The following is a 10,722-nucleotide window of genomic DNA, read 5'->3' as shown; positions in this document are numbered from 1 at the left end:
TTTTCTACCTTCCTGGAAGACCAAGGTCGACTTGATGATGCGTCACTCAGAACACCATTCTATGAAGCCACGGCTGTTGTACATAGCCGGCCTTTAACAGTGGATGGGATAAATGATCCAAATGCACTAGAACCATTAACTCCAAATTAACTTATCGTAATGAAATCAAAGGTTGCTCTCGGACCCCCTGAATTATTTAATAAAGAGGATTTGAATGCATCGAAGAGGTGGAGGAGGGTCCAGTTACTGACTGAGCAGTTTTGGAGTCAATGGAAGAAGGAGTATCTCATGGCTATAGCAACAAGGCAGAAATGGCACAAACCCAAACGCAATCTCAAGGCAGATGACATCGTCATCATCAAGGATGACAATATTCCACGAAACAAGTGGCAGTTAGGTAGAGTCATTGACACTGTCAAAGATAGTGATGGCTTAGTTTGAAGAGTCAAATTACAGCTTGGACAGCTTAAAGATGAGAGTACACTTAAACCAGTTTCTAAACCTGCAGTTATTGCACGACCAGTTCATAAACTGGTAGTACTCCTTGAGGGTTAAAACATCATAGACGATGCAACTGTATATCAAAGGTTATATACTGTAAAATATACCTTTTTGTTTGTTTATCTTTGTAAAGAGCAGTAATTCAAAACAGGAAATTCTGTAGCATTCATTTAGTATTGCTGTAACCTTAGTTCATTCATTGTAACAGAATTTGGTGGGAGTGTAAATGACAGAAAATGTTCTTTTCTGTATGTGCATTATAGTTAACCCTTGTGCTATCCTAGGCACTTTAACATTGGGAGTTGGGTCATTTAGACCCACTAGACAGTGCATTAAAACTTTTTTCTTCAATGATTTGTGATCTTCACTGGTCTCCATGAATTACATGAAATCTTTCCACCTTTATCCACCTTTGTCATGGTAGGGAGAACACGTCAATGTAAGGATGGGGTCATCTAAGATAGCACAAGGGTTAAACTGTCTGTTTACTACTCCAATCTGCTTCCTTTTGTGATGTCACAGCGCTCCCCTGTGGTCGCTTGTTTTGTGACATGGCACTTCCATGTTCAATGAAGCACGTAATTTTTCTTTTCCTTTGCCTTCTTCGCTGCACACGCACATGGACGGTACGTGGTACATGGACGCGTCATCGTGGACAGTGAATTTAAATTTGATAACCAGATAAATGGCGTTTTAAAATCTAGTTTTATCACTATCATTAATGTAGTATAGTTAAGTTCCTGAATTATCGCGAGATAGACAGATAGAGAGGGCGGGAAAGGACAAAAGGACAGGAGACGAGGAAGCTGGAAGATTCAATGAAAGGTGTGTCAAATAAAACAAGAGAAAACCAAACTAAAGGATTGTTTATTTGGACAATACAACAATTAAACCCTTTGTTTTGTATCTTTTAATATTTTTGAACAGCTCGTGCACGCTTTTATCTCTTCACGACTGGACTACTGCAATGCACTTTACACTGGGGTTTCCCATAAGGCACTTTCCGGGTTGCAGTTGGTCCAGAACTCCGCTGCACGACTTTTAACAGGAACCAAAAAATATGAGCACATTACACCTATTCTGGCCTCTTTGCATTGGCTTCCTGTTAATTTTAGGATTCATTTTAAAAATGTACTGTTTGTTTTTAAAGCTCTACATGGACTGGCTCCAAAATACATCTCTGACCTCATTCAGATTTATAAACCAGCTCGTGCTCTGTGGTCAGAGGTCAGCTCCAGCTTGTGGAGCCCATAACGAGACAAAGCCTTCTCTGTTATCGGCCCTAAGCTGTGGAACGCTCTGCCATTGCATGTCAGAACAGTGCCCTCTGTGGAGTGTTTTAAATCCTGTCTTAAAACACATTTTTATTCTCTAGCTTTTAACACCGTGTAAATTGTCTGGTCCTCTGTGTTTTTATCTGTACTTATGTTTTTATTTTGTTTTTACCTAGTTTTTATTTTCATTTCATTTTCTATCCATTTTCTGGTGTATTTTGTTTTTATTTTGTTTGGCAATCTTTTGTCTGGTTTTTGGTCAATGTACTGTACAGCACTTTGGAAACTGCCAGTTTGAGAAATGTGCTACAGTATATAAATAAAGTGAATTGGATTGGAATGAAGTCAGTGAAGTCATCATAGCTTTTTTTTTTTTGTTTACTCTCTTTTTTTTCTTTTAGATAATCCATTTGTATGCTACATCGTATTGCTGCATTTTCACAAGTGTACATTTTTAATACAGAATTTTAAAACTTACTCTGTTTACAGTCCATCAGCTTCTTGGTTGTTTCAATGAGGCTGGAATTCATCCTCTCAATAACAGCATTCATATGCTCAGTCAAATTGTCTTTGTTGTCAGAGATTTCTGACAAATGTCTTACTGAGTCACCATCTGAAATGAAATCAGGGCAAAATAAAAACTTTATCAGAGACTTAATCACAGAATAGATGATGGAACAAGTGCAGTTAGCCAACAGACCAGAAGAGTAAAGATGCACAGAAAATATTAACATTATTACCAAACATGCAGACATGGACTGTAAAAAATGGGTGCATAAAGACAGATCTTCATGGAAAAAATACAAGTTAAATAATTCTGTCCTGAACTGATATTTCTTCAGACTGATTTGTTACACAAGTCTGAACCAAATGTGTTTGCTCATAGTATCAGTTTATAAAGATTTCTTAAGGTCCTGCATCAATAAAAGCTAAAAGGTCAAATATTGTCACGGTGCCTGGCAGTCTCCTCCCCCCTCCAGCTCTGCTCTGATGTTCCTGATTGCCACCAGCTGCCATCACTCTCCTCATCATCTTCTGTGGATTCAAAAGGAGACCCAACGCCACTACTCGATGCCAGTTTGTTACCCCTTATGGTGTAACATAAATGTTTTAGAACAATTTTAAGCAGCTGTCATATTCGCTAGGAAGGATAGACCCAGATGCTGGAACCCGGAAGGAAACACTAGAGAATAATAAGACAAGTTAAAGTGTTTTATTTATGAGGATATGAGAGTGAGTATGTTGAAGTAGTTCTGGAGACGTGAAGATATGGCGTGGTAAACGGGAGTCTTGGCTGGAAGTCGTGGCGTGGCTGGAGGTCTTGGCGTGGCTTGAAGTTTCAGGATTGTAGGATTTCAGGATTCATGAAACAGAGTGTTTCAGCACAATGTTTCGAGGCGTGTGTCAACTAGCGCAGATCACGTGGTTGATGACGTATGACGCGCCAAATGCTTTGTTTGGTCGAACCACGTACATGTATAAAATGAGTGCATAAAGACAGATCTTCATGGAAAAAAATGAACAACAAACAAAGTTGAACTTTTCTTTTGTTAACTGATAAACCATTAATGAAACTGATATGTTAGCCGTAGTGGAGTTTGGAGTGTGACTGTTTGAGGTTGTGGACAGGTGTCTATTATATAGATAACCAGTTCAAACAGGTGCCATTAATACAGGTAAAGAGTGGAGGACAGAGGATCCTCTTACAGAAGTTACAGCTGTGAAACAATAAATCTCTATTTTTACATATATGTTAGTTACTGTATTCTTTTGAAATCTTCTTAACACAAAGTTAATATCACATGTGAGGATGGAGAGAAAGACGGGAAGAGAAAGAAAGAATCAGGACAGATGGAGAAAAGAAACAGGTTGGTCTTATGGTGAACGTTCAGGGCAAAGCCAGTTCATACCAAGTCTGTCATTTTTAAATGGTATTCTTCATTTAAAAAAAAACATGCATTAGCAAGATGTTTAATTTATTTAAATCATGAAATAACTGTTGCTTGGCCATTTGATTAAGTGGAGTAGAAAACAGGCAAGAGGTGAAGGAGACAGACATGACATGAGGTTGGTGATGCATCTGATATCAAAGACAGCAGAGGTGACTTCAGGTAGGAATAATTAAGCAATTAAAGTCACAAAAATGTAGATGCTCATTCTAGTTTGAACTTCTGCTGACCACCTGTTCACTTATTTTGGGAAAACAAGGGCAGACATACATGACATGTCAGTCCCAACAGAGAAGAATGAGGAGAAAGGTTCAGATGATGATGATGATAGAGAGAAAGAGAGACGACCAGCTGATGATGAAGAGGGAGAAGAACAGAGAGGTACATTGAGGGCTGGGGTATAGCATTACTCAGAAGATCTTTCTGAATGGCCTTCACCCCACACATTTGGGGAATTGTTTTGCCTCAATGATTGATTGATTGATTATGAAAAAAATGTCCCATCCACCCCTCCTGTTTAAATGTATAAATCTCATGACCTCTTATAGAACATTTTTTTAATGTGCATTCATGTCTGTGTGTTTGTGTGTGTGTGTGTGTGGGGGGGGAGTGATGTGGCCACATACCCCTATGAAATTAGGTAGTTGTGCCCCTGCCAGGAAGCCACTATCCAGGATGAAAGATGCATGAGTACATCAAGCTCAAGGCCCCAACTGACAGTGTGCTCAGTGAATGTCTCAGGCAATGAAGAGCAGAGGATACAGTGCTGGAGGACAGATCCTCATGGGAGGACAAACCCCTGCATGGGATGTACCACCGGACCATAACTGAAATGGCTGATAGTCCTACCAATGGCTAGAAAGGCTGGTCTACAGGACAGCACTGAAGCGATCATCCTGCCAGCTCAGGGCTTGTTCCTGAGCTGCCAGTGCATTGCCACAGAGCAGCATTGCCTGGCAGTCGGGAACAGTTCCACTGGACTAGCAGACAGTTTGGTGGCTCCTGTTTTTAAGAGGGGAAATCAGATGATGTGGATCTGGAGAGGAGAGTTTGACTGATAGTCAAAACTGAGATCCAGGACGGAATTTCTGGGTACAACCAGGGCCGAGAGGGTCTGGTTTGATGACCACAGGATTTCCTGTGGCAGTTGTTGTTGACCTTATAGCACCATCGGCCGGCGGGTGATTTTCACCCGAACAACTACCTGACGATGACTACCCTGCCATCAACAGGGTAGTCTCACATGTCCCAGGAATGGGTGGACCAAAGACCAAGTATCTAGTTTAATTTTATTGTTTTTTTTAAAGATTTTTTGTTCTCAAATTCCCAATTTTTCAGTAATTTTTGAGCATGTTTTAGGAACTTCCTGTGTTTTTCTTTTTCATTTTATTACACGTTACCAAAGCTGTGTAACTTTGGTGTGCATGATAAAAGAAAAAAACTCTAATTTATCATGTTTTGTCATGTTTTGATCTATTTTTTATGACAAGTACTTTTTGTTGAATATGTTAAATCGGGTAAAAATCACCCGGCAAAAGTGATGGTGTAACTTTTTACAGCAAAAGTGTTTTAGGGTTAACCAAAGCCCCAATGAATCGAGTATGAAAGTTCAGTTTGTAATTTACATGGTTGATTTCAGATTGTTAATAAGTCGTATCACTTGACAACCCTCTGCATTTATCTGGACTTGGGACCAGCACATGAAAGCATAAGATTATGCTTTCTTCTGGTTGCTTATTGTCTCTTTTTCTTTTCTTTTTTACTGCGTACAGTGGTCCCTCACTTAAAAAGTGTTACAATTAAGATGAATACTTTGCAGATTTGACCTATTATGTGTTCTTTTTTTAATGTATCTCCCTCAATAATCAAAAGACCACAATTGGTTGAATGCTATACAGCTTTCAACCAATTGTTTTCTTGTTTCGTTTTTCCGCGCTTAACTCTTATAATTTTCAGCAGATTTAACCATTTAACTATTAAAATGTTCAGCTCTTTTAGCTTTTTCCTGCCATGATTTTGGTCCTTCAAATCTTTGAACTTTTCAAGACATTCCAGAATTTCAGGACTTTTGGCTCCTTTGAAATACATGGGGAATCCTTGGTGCAGAAGCTCGCTGGTTCTGGCATTTTCCCAAATATTTAGTTTTTGTTATTGTGCTGTTTTCAATTTATTTACGGTCAACTTTGATCATTTCTTTAGTAATTGTTTTGCCAATTATTATTTAAGTTTAATTTTGATTCAGCAGGATTTCAACCCTGCATTTTCTTCTGCAGCTCCTTCTAAATATATTTTAGAATCAAATTGGAATTAGAAAGAGTCCCAAGGGTGGTCATGTGATGCAATTTGAGAAGAGTCCCACTACTAACTTCTTGCGGCCAAATAAAAAACAACATCAGAGTACTGCTAACCCTAACCCTTTGAAGTAAGTCCTACTCACTAAAAAACAACAAAAAATACTAAACTAAATGAAATGTTGACGTTGTTTTTTTCTTCTTTTTTAATTATTTTTTCCTTTTAATAGAACAAAGAACAGAACAGGATCCTACTAAAGGTTTCCTCCATTTTTAGGAGAAAACCTTTTAAAACACTAAACTAATATTAACTAACCTACTAGGGTTCACTTCCCTTAATAAAACACCCTGTTGACGCCTATCTCAATTTTTGAGATAAACCTTACAAACTTAGACCTCTTTTTCAGAATGTGCTTTTCAAAGGTTTTGGCCACGACAAAGTCACACACAGACTGGTCCAAGTTCATGCACATGAGAGTTACACTTTCTGGATATTTACAGAAATTGATCAAATTCATGTACGTCACTTTTTCCAGGCCTTTGAGTTTGTCATTTGCCAAATTGAAACCATAAGCTTTGCACATTTCCCACAGGACATCATACAGCCTTTTGAAAAGCAGTTGAAAGTTACTCTTGGAACATGTATAACCTGCTTTTCTGAAGATGTAAGGAATTGCAAATGTGAGGTACTCGTTTAACAAGGTGTTGCAATTTTCCATCTTGGCCTCTAGAATGTCTAATTCCTCAGGTGACAGGAGGTGTATGTCCACAGAGGTTTGGGTTGACCAAGATTTACTTGTGGACGTTTCTGGAAGGACTGATTTTAAGATTGACTTCTGTTCATCTGTCTTTTTCTTGCCGTTGCATGTCTGCATTGCAGCAACTTGTTTTTTCCGAGCAGAAGTCATCTTTGGGCAGCTGTTGAGGTCTCTGCAGACAACCTTTTTTGTCAAAAGGCTTTGTTTAAAGATGGCTGCAACAAGGTTGTCATGTATCTGATCCTCCAGATCCATAGCCATGACTATTGGAATGCCATTCATCTTTAAACTTTCGGTGACCTTTTTATAAATGACTTTGCTTAGTCCTTCAAAGTTTTTCTCACTTATGTAGCATTCCAAGGTCTCTGCTTCTTTCCAGAGTCTTGTAAAGAGACGCCTCCTGTAGGATTCAAATTTTTCTTGGCCTAAAGGCGTTTTACTCTTTTTGAAGGTACATTTTATGAGATCCTCCACCAGTTTTTCAAGAAGGGCCTTTTGAGCTTCTTTGGCTGCATGCAGATCCTTCTGGGCTTTTCCATCATCCCTTTTTTGGGATGTTTGGGTTCCAGCATTACTTTTTTCGGCTGTGAGCCCATCCGCCGCAGTGGAGCCAGCTTGCTGCTTGGTTCCTTCTTTGCTTTTTGTTTTTATACAAAGATCCCGAAGTAACTTACAAAAGCTTGATACGAATAAGTCAAAGTTATTGGAAAAGCTTTGTAAGTTGCTGGATTCCCTTTGCCTCAACACCTCCTCGGTTATTAAGACAATCAAGGTGTTGCAGGCGTGGGATGATGTGGGGTCTTTGCTGCTGTGGAGGACTTCCATGAATGCTGTGGGAAGAGTCCTGGTGACAAGGTCCATCACAGCTTCCTTTGTTCGCATACCTTCATTCGTATTTTGCAAATGTTTTGAAATCAGGTTTACGATCTTTGACATCAAATCTCTTATTATTTCTTTGGATTTGACATCAGGATGTCCTTTGATCAGCTGTGATCTTTGTGACCCTGAAAATCTGAGCAGGTCAAACTGCAAGAGCAACGTTAAGTCCGTGCTCAGATCGTGTAAGTATAATGGGGCCATCTCTCCCCTCAAGTTTAAAATCGTTGACAGATTTTCCCAAGTTTGGGGTCTATATAGAAACTCTGGTTTGATGACATCAAATGACATTCATACAAGATATTCATCAGCAAAAACACTAAATGACATCATAAAGGGTCATATAAAAAAATCATGACATCATAAAGGGTCATATGTTATGATGTCATGACATCATAAAGTGTCATGTAAACACATCATGACATAAACACATTGTGAAACCACTAGCCCTGCCCCCACCCTCTCGCATTTATTCAATTGCCACTGGCTGCAGCCTGCAGAATTGCTCAACATAGTGGAATGCTGAAACGCTGTGGAATGTGAACACGGTGTGGAATGTTAACCCCGCCCACGTTTTACTTTAACAACAGTGGTTGTTAATCTTCAGACAAACCAAAGGTATGTCTGAATAAACCCCTTTTGTAATTGAGGCCAAACTTTTTATTAATTTCAATCATGTTTGAAAATCTTTGGTGTTGGACCGGACGGAAAAGGAAAGAAGGGAAGAAGAGAGAGGGATGTTAGAGGGGGGGGGGGGGGGGTAAGAGGGTAATAATAGGAAGGGGGGATAAGACCATGAAGCAGCATAGAGCAGCAAGTTTACTGGTTGTTTATCATTACGGTAAGGTTCAAATGTGGTACAAAAAGGGCGGGGCCTGTCCACACACACTCAAATGTCAACACACCTGCTAGCTGCAAAAATGTCCACATGTCAACATGTACCCAAAACAGATAGTGTTCACACATGCATACTTATGCCTCCAAGCCAACCAGTGTGAAATATTTCATTCATTCACGCAAACTATTAGTGCAAAGGTGAGCTAACACCTGTGCTCAGGTGAGTGTTTATGTTCTTCTAAAATGGAGGGTAGAATGTGAAAAGAAGGAGGGAGAGTGCCCAGCCATCCCCACACCAAGACCCCCGCCGCAGCGGCAGCCGGAACCCTCCAACGCCACACGGGAGCAGGCAGAGAACAACTGCCCCCGGGTGGTCCCGGCCCGGCCCGTCTTCTTCTTTGCATTTTACAAGTTTCCATGTGCAATATTGCCACCTACCGGTTTTTAAGGAGTTTTTCCTTACCGTGAAGGGGGAGTCTAAGGGCAGGAATGCCAGTTTAGTTAGTCTGTTTTGTTAAAGTTTAGTATTATCCTAATGCATTCTATGTATTCATGATCCCTTTTTGATTGTATGTCTACCTTACAATTACCGGTATGAAGCCTATTGAGACGTCTGTAGTTCGAATTTGTGCTAAATAAAAAAATATATTGAATTAAATTAGGGAATTTGTACCGTGATTGCTATCTTCTTATGCCTTTTACAAGTTTCCATGTACATGCATTAGGGAGTTAATAAATTTTGTCTGGCCTCACAGACCTGGAGAAAGTATGTGTGGCCGACTTTTATCCTTAAAATACGTGCGGGCAAATATGGAGCAACGTGGATCGTTTCTGCATGCATTACGAGCGGCCAACGTGAATTTCCACCGTTTGTGTGTTTGAACATACGTAAATAAATGCATTAATTAATTAACCGCCTTTATAATATGTACAATCGTGTTTAAAGAATTTTCTTTAGGAAAAAGCTCCCTTTTATATATGGCTACAGGAAAAAAGGGCAGACTGAGCAAAGCTGCTGACTGTAACATTAGTTATATTCTACAGTCTCTTGGAAATAAAGTTTAACTGTACCTGTAATTTATTGATCAATGGTTTATTGTTATATGTAAAATTATATCACAATATAAAATATATAATTTATCACACCCAGGTTCCACAGATATTGTGTAACAACTTGTGTATTTATGCTCAGTCTCACACACCTCAAGGAGTGTATAGTCTCAGGTGGGTTAAACATGGAAAGTAAAACCCCTGACCTCATGCTATACGTGCATGTGTGGGTTTTCTCCGAGCCTTCCTGCCAGCTTCCAAAAACATGCTTAATAGGTAAACTGGTCACTCTAAAGTGTCCATAAGTGTGATGTGAGAGTGTGTGGGTGTGTGATTGTGGTCCTGCAACAGGCTGGCGAGCTGTCCAGGATGTCCCCTGCCTTCACTAGCAAGTGGCAGGGATAGGCTCCAGCAGCCCAGTGACCCCAAAAGGAATGAAATGGAATAGAAGATGAATGAATGTAATGCTACAGTCATAAAGCATTATACATATACAAATATAGACAAAAAAGACAGAAAAAAACAGCAGACACTGAGATTTACTGTTCTTCAAAATACACATACACCTTTTATTTTTGATTATCCAGAATTTCTGTGCAAAATGCTTCACAGTTGCTGAAAAACTGAAATGAAAAGACGAAAAGCTCCCTCAGTTCCATCAATCTCTCATCTTCACTCATGAGGGAGCAGTTTTGGAGCTCTTTAATAATCTCCTTCTGTTCTCCTTCATCCACCGTCAGAACATCAGGCAGGGAACATCTTCCTTTAAAGGACTGCAACTGGCACCATTTGGCTGCCTCAATGGTGCCGTGTAGTAAGGCATCTTCTTCCTGCAAAGAAAAAAAAAGGTCACTCTTAGAGTAGATGCTAAAGATGGCAACAAATGGTGAGTTCAGAAGGATCCATACATTCCGTCCTGCCCCACTGCTGGTTGTCATGTCACCTTCCCCTACAAAGAGAATAGAAAGAAAGTGAAAAGATAGAAATGACACTAAAAAAAAAATCCTGGACATCCCATCTCCTAAACTTTTACAATAAATACAATGTTCTATTACATTTGAAGGGGCATCTCAGGTCACCTAAATAATCTATCAGAGACTGAAAGCATGCAGAGAAAAACTATGTCTGTGTGTACAACAGCTCTAGCTTCAATAGTACTTTCTGAGATGGATTCAAAATGCATCTT

The sequence above is a fragment of the Oryzias latipes genome, chromosome 21 (assembly GCF_002234675.1).
Source record: "Oryzias latipes chromosome 21, ASM223467v1".
NCBI classification, from domain to species: Eukaryota; Metazoa; Chordata; class Actinopteri; order Beloniformes; family Adrianichthyidae; genus Oryzias; species Oryzias latipes.
The sequence above is the reverse complement of the archived record's forward strand: the minus strand, read 5'-3'. Positions refer to the sequence as shown.